This window comes from Elgaria multicarinata, chromosome 4 (assembly GCF_023053635.1).
Source record: "Elgaria multicarinata webbii isolate HBS135686 ecotype San Diego chromosome 4, rElgMul1.1.pri, whole genome shotgun sequence".
Lineage (NCBI taxonomy): Eukaryota > Metazoa > Chordata > Lepidosauria > Squamata > Anguidae > Elgaria > Elgaria multicarinata.
The window spans coordinates 41,381,037-41,396,275 of NC_086174.1; positions in this window are offsets into that span (position 1 = coordinate 41,381,037).

The window sequence follows — 15,239 nt, forward strand, 5'->3', positions numbered from 1 at the left end:
GCAACTGTCGGAGCCCAGAACACACTCCATATACAGTTTCCAAACCATTTTCAAAGTGTCATATCCTGCTTGGTGTAGGTCTTGTGGCACCTTAACGATTTGTGGTACAGATAATTAAGGTAGCTTTGTTAGGGGGTAGAGCAACCTATGGCCTAAATAAGATGGCCATTGCTGCAACAAAGTTAACATTGGTGTAATGTAGTCATGATCCTATGCTCAACCAGCAATGGTCAGAAGCACAGCAACAGATGCAGAAACAAGGGCTAACAAAGCAACTGTGGGTAGGATCCAATGATGATCACTACTCTGGGTTCCCAGCACCACTGATCCCCATGCGTGCTGGGCCAGCCCCTCCAGCAGTAGTGTGTGCACGCAGCCCCTACCGCCGGCAACAGTGATGTAGCACTTCCAGATTCAAGCCACGAAATGTCCGGAAACGCACGTTTCTGGAAGGCGTGACCTGCCCCTTCCAGAAACTGGCATTTCTGATCATTTGGGAGCTTGCCCACAGAAGCGCTACATCGCTGCCACTCGCAGTAGGGGTCGAATACATGCTGCCACCGGTGGGGACAGCCTCACAGACACAGGGAATCGGTGGTGCTGGCAGCTGCCAGTAGCTACTCCCACAGCAACCCTGGCAACTCACAAGGTCACTTCCCAATGCTGCCTCCCCATTCGCCGGAATAGACGGCGCCAATCAAGGTGTGGCAACTTTTCCAGTCAAGAACAATATCCAGTACAAACTCTATGCACAAGTGGACTGGTCAGGAAGAGTTGACAGCACCTTCGTCAGGGCAGCTTGTGGTCATAGCATATGAAAGCGCAGAAAATACAGTGTTTCCTACAGACAAAGGTTCAAATACCCTGGCAACACAAACATATCTGCAAAAACAAAACAACCCACCACCACCATTTTATTGGGCACACAGGGGGAGAAAGGAGTTCCGTTCCAGTTCCAACATTCATCCAGCTCCAACTGTTAGGAGTCACCAGGGCTAGAACTGAGAGCCTTCAACTCTATGTGCCGCTGCCCCCTGTGCTGAGTTGTCAGGGTTGCAGCTTGGAGCATCTTCCAGACATTTACGGTAAGTACTCTCAGGCTCTAGATGGTAACCACCTGCCCAAGTTGACGATTGAGCCTTATAAAATAGGGTGGCCACATGTCCTCTTTTACAGAGGATGGCTTAAAGATAAAGTACCATCAGAAGGAAGAGCTGGGCCATGAGATTGTCCATCACCATCACCTGGACAGCAGATGAGAAAGGCACGCAGCTCACCTGGTCCCAGGCTCCCACAATCTAATGAGTATTTCCATTTAACTCATGATAACGATTTTTTAAATTTGTGACAATACATATAACATAGCATGTGCAAGTGTTATGCAAATCAGTGTCCACTTTTGCCCTCTTTTGGGGTGATACGTGTCCTCTTTTTTGGAGACTCTCATCCTATATTGTGTAGAGGTCCACCACCATGCTCCATCATTGCAGGCTTTAAAGAAGACCGAGAAAACATAATTTTACCAGGGCCTTCCCTTGATATGACTGCAGTTGCTGTTGTTATTGCAGCTGGTTTTAGTCTTATTATTATTTTTGCCCAGATCTACACCAAGCAGGATATAACACTTTGCAAACAGCTTGAAAATAGTGTATGGAGTATGTCCTGGGCCTGAACAGTTGTCAAAACTCTTATAAACCATTATAGACCCTGCCTCAATTGATATTTTATTATGCTTATGTTCTAATCGCTTTTAACTGTTTTTATCTATTTTGTTGCTGTAAGCTGCCTTGGGAGGGCTTCTGTCCTGAAAGGCACCCCAGAAACATTTTACTTGAAGAAAATAAATAAATAAATAAGTAAAATAGTGTTTTCAAGAGGCTGCCATAGGGGACAGGGAAGTCTTCTTCCACCAATCCAGTTGCATACCCCTGAATCTGGAGCCAACAGATAGCAATAATTGCTAGCTGCAGCCAAATGGCCACTCAAAAAACTTCAGTTAGGGTGCAATCATAGAATCATAGAATAGCAGAGTTGGAAGGGGCCTACAAGGCCATCGAGTCCAACCCCCTGCTCAATGACAAGGGGACAGGAGCAGGCAGAAGAAACATCATGGCCTGCTCCTGTTGGACTCTTCCCCCACCCCCACAAGGCAAACTGTCATCTTGGCCCTGTGGGGAAGAAGAAAGAACAAGGGGACAGGAGCAGGCAGAAGAAACATCATGGCCTGCTCCTGTTGGACTCCCTCCCTCCCTCCGTCCTGTTCCTTGTGTGTCATGTCTTTATTAGACTGTAAGCCTGAGGGCAGGGACTGTCTTTTTTGCTAAGTGTAAGCCGCTCTGAGAGCCTTTTTTGGCTGAGGAGCAGGGTATAAATATGATAAATAAATAAATAAATAATAAATAAATGCAATCCTATGCATGTTTAGTAGAGGTGTGCTCTTCTCCGATTAGAATCGGAGAATCAGAAGTGAATTGGCCTGCTCCGCCTTGCCCAGAGGCGGAGTAGAAGCGGCCCACAGACCCTTAGAAGCACGGCGAAGAGAAGCGGCCATAGGCGGAGCGCTTCTCTTTTCGCGGAGTGCTCCGATCGCCATTTTGGAAAATTTCGCCCATAGGATTGCATTGTGGAAAAGAATAGGGGATAACTGTGTTGTTTTTAAAGCTATCTTTCTGAAACTTCTTGTGCTTAGAGAGCCGTGGCTGGAGGTCATTTTGAGCCTACTCTCAGCTCTCTGCGTGGTGCGGTTCGCTTGCTATAATTTTTGAGAAAAATCAGGTAAAAAACCCGGGAGCGGTACCTTTTTGAAGTGCTGAGAGGCAGATTCATGACCACATGATCCCAAAGTTGGAGGAGGGGATAGGCAAAATGGGATATTAGTAACTTGGAATACTGACTGGAAAACTTCTCTTTCTTAGTCTGAACAGACTTTTCCCAGTGTTTTTTTTTAAAACAGTAACCCCACCAAATGCACAAACACAACCTGAAATCATATACTAAGCAAATAAATAACAGATAGGAAACACAGCACTGCTACCCACCCTAACCTTGGTGAACAACTGAATAGATGTGGTGCAAGGGGATGAGGTCCCCTAGGGCATGTGGACGTGCCCAGTGCACACACACTGTGTCCTGCCCTGGAGGGTCGTTAGAGCCCTCCAAAGGTTAACCAGTGGAGAAGCAAGCTATGCCTATCATGAGTTGAAGTGTTAGTTTGCTTCTTAAAGAATGGTCCCTAGACAGGGCCAGTCAAATCGGCACAGTTCCCCCTCCCCCTGGGCACGTCCACTTCCCTCTTACTGGTAAAAGACAGATATAGCCTTTTAAAAAAATTATTCCTGTTGTTTATTCAGCAACACTGCTACCCCTCCTTTGTTTATTTATTTATTTATTTATTTATTCCATTTTATATTTACATCCCATAGCCCAAGCTCTCCTGGCTTTTCCTCTTCAGTGAAGTCAGGCAGGCTTTCATTGTGGTTCAACTCCTTATTGTTGTTGTTGTTGTTGTTGTTACTGTTGCTATTAATATTAATTAGTACTGCTATTATTAACATTATTATTTTGTTGTTTAGTAATGGCTGTGATCACAGTGCAGTCAATCAACTCTGAAGCAAGGATCACAAAGCTTTACTCTTATCCTCCTAGCCTCCTAGTTATGGAATGCAAAAGAAAAGGAATCTCTCTGTGCTGCTCCCACCTCACAGGGATGGTTTGCATTACTGGCTTTGAAACTATCCTTGGCTCACTTCCTTATGCCCCCAGAAATGTCTGCTGCCTGCCTTCCCTCCCTCCTCCCCTGCCCGCCTCGCAGGGATGGTTTGTGTGTGTCTTGCTTTGACTCAGGGGATAAGTCCTTCCTGCGCTCACTTAGACTTTTTGAAGTTCCAAATCAATTTTTCAAGTGTGGAAGAAAATTCATATAGGTTTATCTCTACTCCCCAATTCATGGCATGTTGGGATTTCCTTTGAAATGGCCCCGTTGAGCTGTCTGCAGGTTTAAATCCCTGAGATACTGGGGTGTCCGATTTTCAAAAATTCCCCAAAAATCAGGGGATGCTTGGATTGGCTTGAGTCTTGGCATGCATGTGTATATGTCCATGAGGTGTCATGGTGCCGAACTTGAGGTTTCTAACATGAAAATTGACGTAGTTGTAACATGGGACTTGATTTGGGGTGAGTTAAAAGGTTAAAGCCCCGCCAAAAATCAGGGGATGATGGGATTGGCTTGAGTCTTGGCATGCATGTGTATCGATTGATAATCTATCATGGTGCCGAGTTTGAGGTTTCTAACATAAAAATTGACGGAGATATCGAAAGGGGTGTGAATTGGGGTTATGGGTGGTGCGTTAGAGGTTAAAGCCCCGCCAAAAATCAGGGGATGGTGGGATTTGCTTGAAACTTGGCATGAATGTGGATCTAGATGGCATCTGTGAGGGTGCCCACTTCAAAAAATTGTATCTGTCAAAATGTCTGAGAACAGTCCATGTCTGAAAATGGGGTGTCTGATTTTCATAAATTCCCCCAAAATCAGGGGATGCTTGGATTTGCTTGAGGCTTGGCATGCATGTGTATATGTCCATGAGGTGTCATGGTGCTAAACTTGAGGTTTCTAACTTTAACAGAAAAAAAGTTGTAGACTTTTTTGTATTTCAATGCAAGCCTATGGGGGGGGAAGCGGAGCTCCGATCCGGATCCGGAGCTCTGCAGCGGAGCGGAGCGGACTATAGGCGGAGCAGGGCGGAGCGAAGCGGCCCGATCCGCAAATTGTGGATCTGGAAGAGAAGCGGATCGGGGGGTCCGTGCACACCCCTAATGTTTAGACAGAAAGAAGTCCTACAGTTTCCAACATGGATGGGACATGCCGGGTGTTGTAGGACTTTTCCCCCCTGTCTAAACAGGCATAGGATTGTACCCTTATTAACATTAGTCAATACGTCCCACCCTATTTCAGGGAGAAAACAGTTTCCCCACACGCTGGCCACCATATTTTAGCCATTATATCAATTTATAGCCAGGATTCCAGATTATACTTTGGGAGAAATGCTGCTCAATTTGTCATACAGTTGAACATTACAAGCTTGACAAATTTGTATTCTGAACAAGGTAATTACAAAGTTCAGCAACATCACACTGAACGGCCTTCATTTAAACATGAATGACCCCTTTTTTTCTTATCTCCAGCTAAAAATAAATTTGCCCTGAGGCGAAAATAGCCAAGTGAGTATGTGGCAGAAAAAGAAAATATTGTTGGGTTTCTAAGAGCAAAATCGAATAAACAGAATGTATTTTAAAAGGAGGGAAAATGTAAAATGATTTGACCTTGCCCTTTTAAGTTGGGCCTCATGCATACCATTGTTTTGTGGGTTTAGCTCTTTTGTTCCAAGGCAAGCCTTTTGTCTTTGTTCAACCATCTGCTTATATAGATTGGAAATGAGCAAATAGGGAAGAAATAGTGTTTTCTTCGTGCATGATGCAACAAGATGTTATTCTTCCTGGCCACATGTACAATGCAGGAGCATGCCAGGAATGCCTCAAGGAAGCTGAATACTGGATTTCTTTTCTTTTTCTTTTTCTTTTTCTTTTTCTTTTTCTTTTTTCTTTTTTTGAAATACTTCCAAATAATGGAAGTGAATGCAGTTTTTCTTAAAACAACACTGGGACAGATGGCTGGATTTTGCTGAAGAGCAAGATCAAAGCAAGACTTTTTACATATAGCAGATATATCAGAAAAGTTACTGGAAAATAGTAGAGAAACACACACAAAAAGTCAAAGAAAAAGTTGGTGTCCCCAAAAGGCATAATCTGCAGATAATCTCTTCAAGTCTGTGCTGCTTCTCCATCACAAATTATTCAATAATTAATAATAATAATAATAATAATAATAATAATAATAACAACAACAATAATATTTATTTCTTACCCGCCTCTCCCTTTGGATCTAATTGTGCTCATACATATCTGTAAGCAGTTGGCATGTGTGGCCACTGGAGAAGGAATTTCATTATTCATTAGATCAGTGTGTATTTATTTATTTATTGCATTTTTATACCACCCAATAGCTGAAGCTCCCTGGGTGGTGTGTAAGAGTTCATACATTTCATAGGCCTTTTTTTAAATGAGCCATTTATAGCACACTCGTGATTGGCCACTCATAGAAGTTTGTGGGTCATTTTGACGATGACGTGAGCCTCCTGTACATCTCCCAGTCCTTCCCTTGGTTATTCTGCTTAAAAATGAACCTTGGAAAACCCTGATTCTTCTGAAATATTTCAGAATTTCATGCTGTGTGCTGTTGAATTTGCCTTACAAAACACCCACTAGAGGGCACTGTTCCATTCAACTATATGTGCTGGGAAGTTTAAAATTATAGACCATGTAGTTGCAGTTCTCCCATGTAATTCAACTCATTTCAAATGCAGGAGATAAGCAGGAAGCAAAGTGACAGTAAGCAAATGTGATTTTACTTTAATCTAAAGGGTTTCTTAGAAGCCTGAACTGGAATAGACAAAAAACATTGGTCTTCAGCTAGTGGGTCAAGACCCACCACAAGACACAGCAGCCCCATTGCATGGAAGTGTACCTTCAGTGGCCTCTACATAATGATTGTAAGAAATAAAGTCCTCTTGTTTGGAAGTAAGTTCTCTGGAAATTAAATGCTGCATAGTTTCAAGTTGTATGTTTAGTACCAGGGAACAAACATAGAAGTGTACAATTCCCCGTGTTATATGTCTGGACTCTGAGAAACAGGCCTACAATATCTTGGCTGCAACAAAACTTTATTCCACTTTCTAACTTTTAAAAACAGTCTGGAGTGAACTCTATCGCCCTCTCTGTTGGCCTGAAAGAATCCACTTCTGGCTTATTCTATGTATTACACCTGGTATAGAGTTGTCACAATATAAACGTTACAATAGAAAAATATTATCGTATCAAAATGGTCACATCAAGCATCGATCATGCATTCTGTTTGTGAGCGGCCTCTGGAGTAGCCATTCTGTGCGTCTGAAAGGAAACAAGAGAAGACAAGTGCAAAGCACATTTCCTTTCTTGGCCCACATTTTGGGCTAGAGCAGCTTATTCAGGAAGATGCCAAAAAGAATTTGTCTCCAATTTTGCACAATGCAAATCTAGCTTTATCTGGCCGATCTCAATTTGACGTTCTGAATTGTTTTCAGACCTAGATCTGTTCTAGCTCATCTTGAGGCATGAACCAACCCTGCTTCCTTCCTAGCCAAATCCAGCACTGGAGGTTTCCTCCTGCAACTTCAAGTTGGCTGCTGAAACAGCATGTGGCTTTTTAAACATCCTGCAGTCTAAACCAAAAACAGACACTGTGTTGCACTGCAAGTAATAAACAATGAGCATTGTCAGCACTGACAGAGGAAGTGGCCATTAACTCAGGGTGTGAACAATGAAAAATTAACCATTGAGGAGGATTCGGATTGCTGCACTGGCATGCCACTTTGGTTTGATTTGGTTTCAGTCACTCTTACTTATACCTCAGCACATTTTCCACTTGCCTGTCTCCCAAGCAGAGCCCTAATGGAGCAGCCCAAAGATCCAGGATTCTGCCTGCAACAGCAACTAACCAGATGTCACTGAGAAGCACATTAGCAAGTACTGAAGTCAATGGCCTTCCTCCATAGTTTCAACACTCACACACCCGGCATCTGACACGCAGAAGAATACCAGCTCCCAGTGTGGAGTGGCCATTTGGCTGCAGCTAGCAATTTTTGCTATCTGTTGGCTCCAGATTCAGGGGTATGCAATTGGATTGGTGGAAGAAGACTTCCCTGTCCCCTATGGCAGCCTTTTGAAAACACGATTTTAATTATTTATTTTCTTAAATTAAAATGTTTTGGGGGCGCCTTTCAGGGCAAAAGCCCTCCCAAGGCGGCTTACAGTAACAAAATAGACAAAAACAGTTAAAAGTGATAAAAACATAAGCATAATAAAATATCAATCGAGGCAGGGTCTACACTACTGCTTTATAATGGTTTATAATGGTTTCCAATGTACGGATGATTCTCAGGAATGATATCTGAGAGTACATTTCTATCGTTCATTTCCACAGAGGCCAATAATATTTAAAGTCCAGCCCAGGCAGATCACATATGCAGATATTTGCATCTGCATACAAATGTAACTCAGAAACTGCTCATGGAAAGTATTGTTCCCATATGTTGAACAATCCAGCTAGTGTGCAATGGTTTTTCCCTTTGCAGATGTGGCAGAGTTCAACTTTTTTCCTGGCTTCTATTATGTTTTTACAATGTTTTCAGTTAGTTGATGATATTATTATTATTATTATTATTATTATTATTATTATTATTATTAAAAGCTGCTCCACTTCTGAAATGCATGGGATTTTCTCATAAGGAATATGATCCAGTTTAAATGGGTGTCTTGCCGTTGAGCTCAGTGAGATGTGGCTTGCACCCAAGAAGAACTTGATCTGATACAGAAAGTCATAATATGTAAAGCAACACTGAACTATATTGCTACTTGGAACAATAGGTTGCAATTTTTCATAAACAGAAAACATTCCAGGGGTTTCTGTGGGACAAGGAATAACTTTATTCTTTGGATCTCTTTTCTTTCCCACTCAATCAAAAGTACCCAGAGTTTATAACCTCACAACAACTCCATGAGAAATGTTAGACTAAGTGATGACAATGTATCACCAAGGCCACCAACATAGCAAACTTGCCTTATACAGGGACAGGATATTTATCCCTCTAGCACAGCCTTCCTCAACCTGGGGCGCTCCAGATGTGTTGGACTGCATCTCCCAGAATGCCCCAGCCAGCTGGCTGGGGCATTCTGGGAGATGCAGTCCAACACATCTGGAGCGCCCCAGGTTGAGGAAGGCTGCTCTAGCACAATATTGTCTCCCTTGACAGGCAGCAGCTCTTCACAGTTTCACATTCTGGAGTTTCACATTCACTTCTGGAAAAACCAAAAACTGAACATGGGACCTTCTGCATGCAAAACATGTGCTCTGCCACTGACTAAGTTATGGCTCCTTCCCAAGAGCTGGTTCATGCCTTCATATTCATATAACTGCAAAATCCAGTTGAAAATGTGACTTGGCCATCAGACATGTGCCAGAGGCAGAACCTCACTCAAATACAATGTGTTGACTATATATGTAACTGCATTGCAGTTGACTACATTCCCACATTGGACTGCATTGCTACATTAATCTCATGTGCTATACCTTAATCCCCTGTAGAAAAAGCAAACAATTACATTAATGTGCTAGCCTTTAGCTTCATGGGACTGAAAGATAGCTCTCTTGTATGGAATCTGAACACTGCACTTCTTCTCACACACAATCCTGGTGTCTATTGTATCTGTAAGGTAAACTTGCCAACAACACTGGTGTGTGTGTGTGTGTGTGTGTGTGTGTGTGTGTGTGTGTGTGTGAATAATTGACAACTAACAGCATTTATTTCTCTGGACAGCAAGTCTTGATTTAACCATCTCACAGGGAATGAAGTATTATTGATGTTCAAATATAAGCATTGCCTTGATGTCAATAACAGATATAAAGTGTATACTTTATTAAAGGTATGGTCTTCCGGAACACTAGACTGGTGAAGAAGAGTTTGGGAATAAATAGTAAAAAAAATAATACTTGCAATTGGCTGCCATTTCTAAAATTTCCCACCATAGTTTTGAAATGGATTAAAAAATAATTCTTGACATTTTAGCGAAAGGTCAGTGTTTAGAAATAGCTCCCTCTTTATTCTAATTATTGTGCCTAGCTACTAAGCTAGCCACTGGACAAAACTATGATATGAAATTGGCAATCATGGATGCAGATTGGATAGGGATGCTCTATTCCATAGGATGCAGATGGGAATGCACAATCCTACCCAGTTGTCACACGTAGTAGCTTGTATGTCTTGGGCCACTTGTTACACATAGCAGCTGGTAGCACATAACTATATTTTGAACAATAGTTCTTTCTTCTCACTCGTAGTGACGATTATGATGTGCACACCTGGAATGACATGATCCAGTATCCATAATTTCTATTGGGCCAGATTTGTGCTTGGGTGCAATTGTTGAGATACATTACTCAGACATTTTGCTACTCCTAATTTGGGCCTAGATCAAAATTGGTGCATGTACTCCAGAAAGATTGACCAGAAACACCATGAGGTTGCTCTTCTACATCCCACCAGTACTGCTGTTATTATAAGCAGGGTATAAATAGCCTAGTACTTGTATAGGGTGGACAAGTTCAAAATTATTTGCCGGATGCTTGCTAAGCTAGGATGCAACTGTTTCATAAAGAGGAATGCTATTGATGCTGTCTAAAAGATAAATTATTTACATGGTTAGTCTTTAAGGAGCTGAGTATCAGATTGACTTTCTCCTGGGTATTAAATATGCAACCCAGTCACATTTAAATTTATGAAGTGTATTCATTCTTTTGTTTGTCTATTGTATGATTGTTATTCCCATGTAAACAGTCATGAGAGATTCACATTTAGATCAACAACAGTGTTATGAATAAATATCAGTTACTAATAGTTTATTTGCCTTGGGATTTGGGACACTGTGCCGGCCATCTTCACACACCTCTGTTCTTTAGGTAATTGTTTAGCTTTGTGTGTTTTGTTCAAGACTTATGTGACTTGAGATACAGTTTAAGTGGTTTTGATTTGCATTTGACTTAGATAATCACCACTTGTGATACCTTAAAATAGTTTGCTTGTTTTTTGAAGAAGAAGAAGAAGGGTCAAACGGGGAAACAGACCTCAGCAAGTTGAATGGCAAAAGAACATGTTTCTGGGAGCATGTCCATATAAGTGTTCCCATGTTGCCAGTATAAGTTATTAGCAGTACACTCGAATTCAGAAAGTAATGTGTCAAAAAAGGAGGTATTCCTTTGTGCGGCATTTTGCACCTCACTTTTCAGCATGGATTACATCATCCATGTCAATTTTGCAATTTTCCCAACCTGCCAGGTGGAATAAGGGTGCCATTTTCCTTGAAAAAATCTCAGGTATTGAAGCAGCACATTCCATGAAATCCATGCAAAAATATTGTTGCTATCATTGGGCTATACTGTGGCCAGGTATCCTCTATTACAAAGGAAAGCTCTCTATTTGAAGGGCTGCAAGAGGACTGCCCTCTGTTTTGAAGGTGTCCTTTATCTGAAGGGCTATCTGGTCCAAAACCATTTTAAAGATAAAGAATCATTGGAAGGGAGGGCCTTGAAGTTTCCTATCAGCAAGGCACACAGGGCCACCCGGCCACAGTCTTCCACTCTATGGTAAGCTGTACTGCATTTCTATTTAAATTATAGTGATTATTTCTAAATTTGTCTCTATTCGTTTAAATTAGCATGTGTACATTTTATGCAAATAGGTGTCCTCACTTTTGGCAATCCGCTGGTGGCCACCCTAGCTGTTATGCAATTCCTAAACATGATTCCAAAGGATCTAAAAATCAAATCCAATGGAGATCACTACCAAATGGTTCTGAGAATGGCTGAAAACCAAGACCGTGTAGTTGTTCTTTCTCTGAAATATAAGCAGCTCCGGGCATCGTTGGTCCTGGGGTGGGATGGCACCTGGAACCACCATGTATGCTGTCCTGAATTCTTTGTAGGAAGGGTGGGATACAAAATAATGAGAAAAGAGTATCTGCAAGCCCAGCTGTTTTACGAAGCACCTCCCTCCCTCAAAGCCATGCAGAATAAACACTTATGACAGTACTATGAGATTTTGCAGATGTTAGGTGCATAAGCAGTTCCGGGAGTGGTGATGAGTGTAGGGGAAGCATGCCAGAAGGAGGGGAAGGGGCTTGGATGGCTGGAATTCATTCCCTGAAAGGTGGGGGGCAGGGGACGCAGCCACAGTGGTGCTGAATGGATTTTCCCAATCATTTTGAGCTGAGATCCGCACTTCATAATCTGAATGCTTTTATCTGTTTCTGAAAATAGACAGGAATGTTTTCCACCGGCTGCTCCAATCTGGCTGTAGAGATGTGAGGAAGGATTACATGGATAAATTCAGGTTTTGTCAAACAAGCGTGTCTTTTCCAAACCAAATGTAGGCTGTTCTCTTGTAACCACCCGGCCCCTGTCAGGAAGACATGTCAGCTCATGAGACAGGTGAAAGGCCAAATAACTCACGCCAAGCAATAACTCTCTCTTCTTCTTTTTCCTTCCTGGTAAATGGTTGGGATCAGCTATTTTTGGCCCAAGGTTTCAGAGTCACTAAGGGCATTTATAAAAATAAAAATAATACTAATAAAAAAACCCTCCAACGCTGAATGTACCATAGCTAATTGTTAGTGTATTTTCAGCAACGTTTTGCCCTCTTGTTAACATATCCTTCATTACAGCAACTGGGGTTTCATCGTCAAAATGTAACAGACTCATCTTTAGAAAGCCTGATTCATCCATTCACTTGTTTTTGAAAGAGATGGCCACGTGACCCCTTTTACAGAGGACACTCCTCTGTTTGAAGGCATTCTCTATTTGAAGGGCTGCCCTGTCCAATTCCAGTTTAGAAATAAGGATGGTAAGAACTCTTGCCCATCAACAGCATCTGAGTGGTAAAAGCGCAAGGCAGGCACATTGGGGTCAACTGGCCACAGTCATTGACACTATGGGCTCATCTACACCAAGCAGATATTCCACCATGAAAGTGCTATGAAAGCAGTATATAAGAGGCAGGAGCCACACTACTGCTTTATAGAGGTATTGAAGTGCAAGGACAACTGTTGGGGCCCATTGACACAGACCATATACTGCTTTCATAGTATTATATCTTGCTTGGTGTAGATGTGTCATGGGCCCTAACAGTTGTCAGTGCACTTCATTACCACTATAAAGCAGTGGTGTGGCTCCTGCCTTTTATATATCGCTTTCATACCGCTTTCACAGTGGAATATCCTGCTTGGTGTAGCCCTATGGTGAGATGTACTGAATTTCTATTGAAATCATAATCATTATTTCTAAATTTGCATCTATACATGTAAATCAGCATATACAAATGTTTTTGAGTGATGCATTTCCTCATTTTTGGTCACATGGTCACATCCCCATCAGAACAATCTGGAACATGCTATGCCTTATCTCAGGTTATGCCAAAAAGGAAGTGTGAAACGCTCTTTAGTAGGGCTGTGCACGGACCCCCCGATCCGCTCTGGATCCTGATCCGCAACATCCGGATCGGGTCTGCTCCGCCCTGCCCCGCCCCGATCTGCCTATGCTCCGATCTGATCCACTGCGGGGCACCGGATCCGAATCGGAGCTCTGCAGTGGCGGCGCTGGTGCCAGGTAAGGCCCTCCTCCCCACTTACCTGTCTCTGTTGCGGTCTGGCGGTGGCTTCAACTGAGGCTGAGGCCCTGCAGCCAGTCTTCCTGTTTGAGGCCTCAGCCTCAGTTGAAGCCACTGCTGGACCGCGATGGAGGCAGGTAAGGCCCCCTCCCCCCTGCCCCCTTACCTGGCTCCGCCACCATCGCTATAAGGACTGCGGCGGCAGCAGAGCCAGGCCCCCGCTGCTGGACTGCGATGGAGACAGGTAAGCACCCCTCCCCCCTGCCCCCTTCCCTGGCTCTGCCGCCGTTGCCGCATGGACTGCAGCAGCACCAGGTAAGCCCCTCTCCTACCACACTTACCTTTTTTTCGGAGCTCTGGATTGAGGTGACGGATCTGCTTTGTCTTGATCTGCTTCATCTCGATCCACAGCTCACCCGACCTGATGCGTCTCCGCTTTTGTCGGAGGCGAATCAGGCCGCTTTGCTATCGGTTCTAAGAACCAAAGCGAAGTGAAGCACAGAACTTCTCTTTAGTTCATTTGTAAATGGTATATTGGGTGAAACATGTTATGTGAACCCTTCCACAGAGTGCTGATGTGAAATATATTTTATACCTAAAGCAAAAAATCAAAACAAAACCCTCTGTTCTAAACTTGAGCTCATCTCTACCGCCTCCTCCTCCTCCTCCTCCTCCATCATCATCATCTAGAGGCAAACTGTGCTCCCTCTGGAATTTGGTGTCTGGAATCTAGTAGAGTGGTAAGAGCAGACTTTTTCTGTGTTTCTCTGGATATCAAAGCAGTTTATTTGCTACATATTATTTGTTGCATTTATATCCTTCAAGGAACCGAAAAGCAGCATATGTGATCTTCCTCCTACACCTCTCCATTTTATCCTCACAGTAATCCTGTGAGAGGTTAGGCTGAGAGACACTGACTGGCCCAAAGGCATACAGTAAACTTGACACCTGAGTGGAGACTAGAAGCCAGGTCTCCCAGATCCCAGTCCAACCCTCTAACCACTACACCCACACTGCAAGAGCACAGTAAGTCTTTAAGTGATGACCTAGCAGTTAGTGTTTGTCTTATTTCACTTAGAGTTCCTGCTTCTCTCTCTCTCTCTCTCTCTCTCTCTCTCTCTCACACACACACACACACACACACACACCAATTTGGGAGCGGCAGCCCCATGATATGACCCTACACACCTTTAGGATATTGTAGGAAACCTGGGGGTGATAAGTAGCTGCATTATACTGAATCAGCCATTGGCCCATTCTGACTGGTAGCTGCAGGCCAAGGGACTTCCCCGCCACTTGCTACCTGAGCCTTTTAACTGGAAAGTCAACTGGTGAGGAAGGGATTGGCTTGAGTTTTGTACAGAAATTAAACTCCTGGCCTTGGAGCTCTCCCAGTCCTAGGGTAGTGACACCGAGGCTCACAGGGAAGCAGCAGTGGTGTCACATTTTTATTAGCAGGGATGCTGATGTCATCTGTCAGTTCTCTCCACCCACCCAACTTCCCTGTTCCCTCTGAGTTTAGCTGTAATCCTCACAATAGCTAGGAGGAAATGAATTTTCCAACAACAATATACCGTTTTGTGTTGTACTGCAAAGCATTTTGCGGTAGCTTGGTCTTGAATGTGCAATTAGATTTCCCATTCAATTTCCCAAAAGACCTGTGTCTAGTAGAGATGAACACTGCTACAAGTCATTTGTTCAACTGGATCAAGATAGTTGCATGAAAGTTTGAACTCTCCTTGGGGACATGGCTATAGTGACATTCATGAGGAGTGCCTGCACTTCAGAATTTACCGCTTTACCACCGGACCACAGCAGGAGGGGCAAGGTTAAAGCTCCCCTACCCTCCATGCTAGTAATCATTGATCAGGTCCCCTGTGCTTACTTTTGAGTAGGAAAGAAGAGCAGACATCGCTGCTCTTCTATATAGTA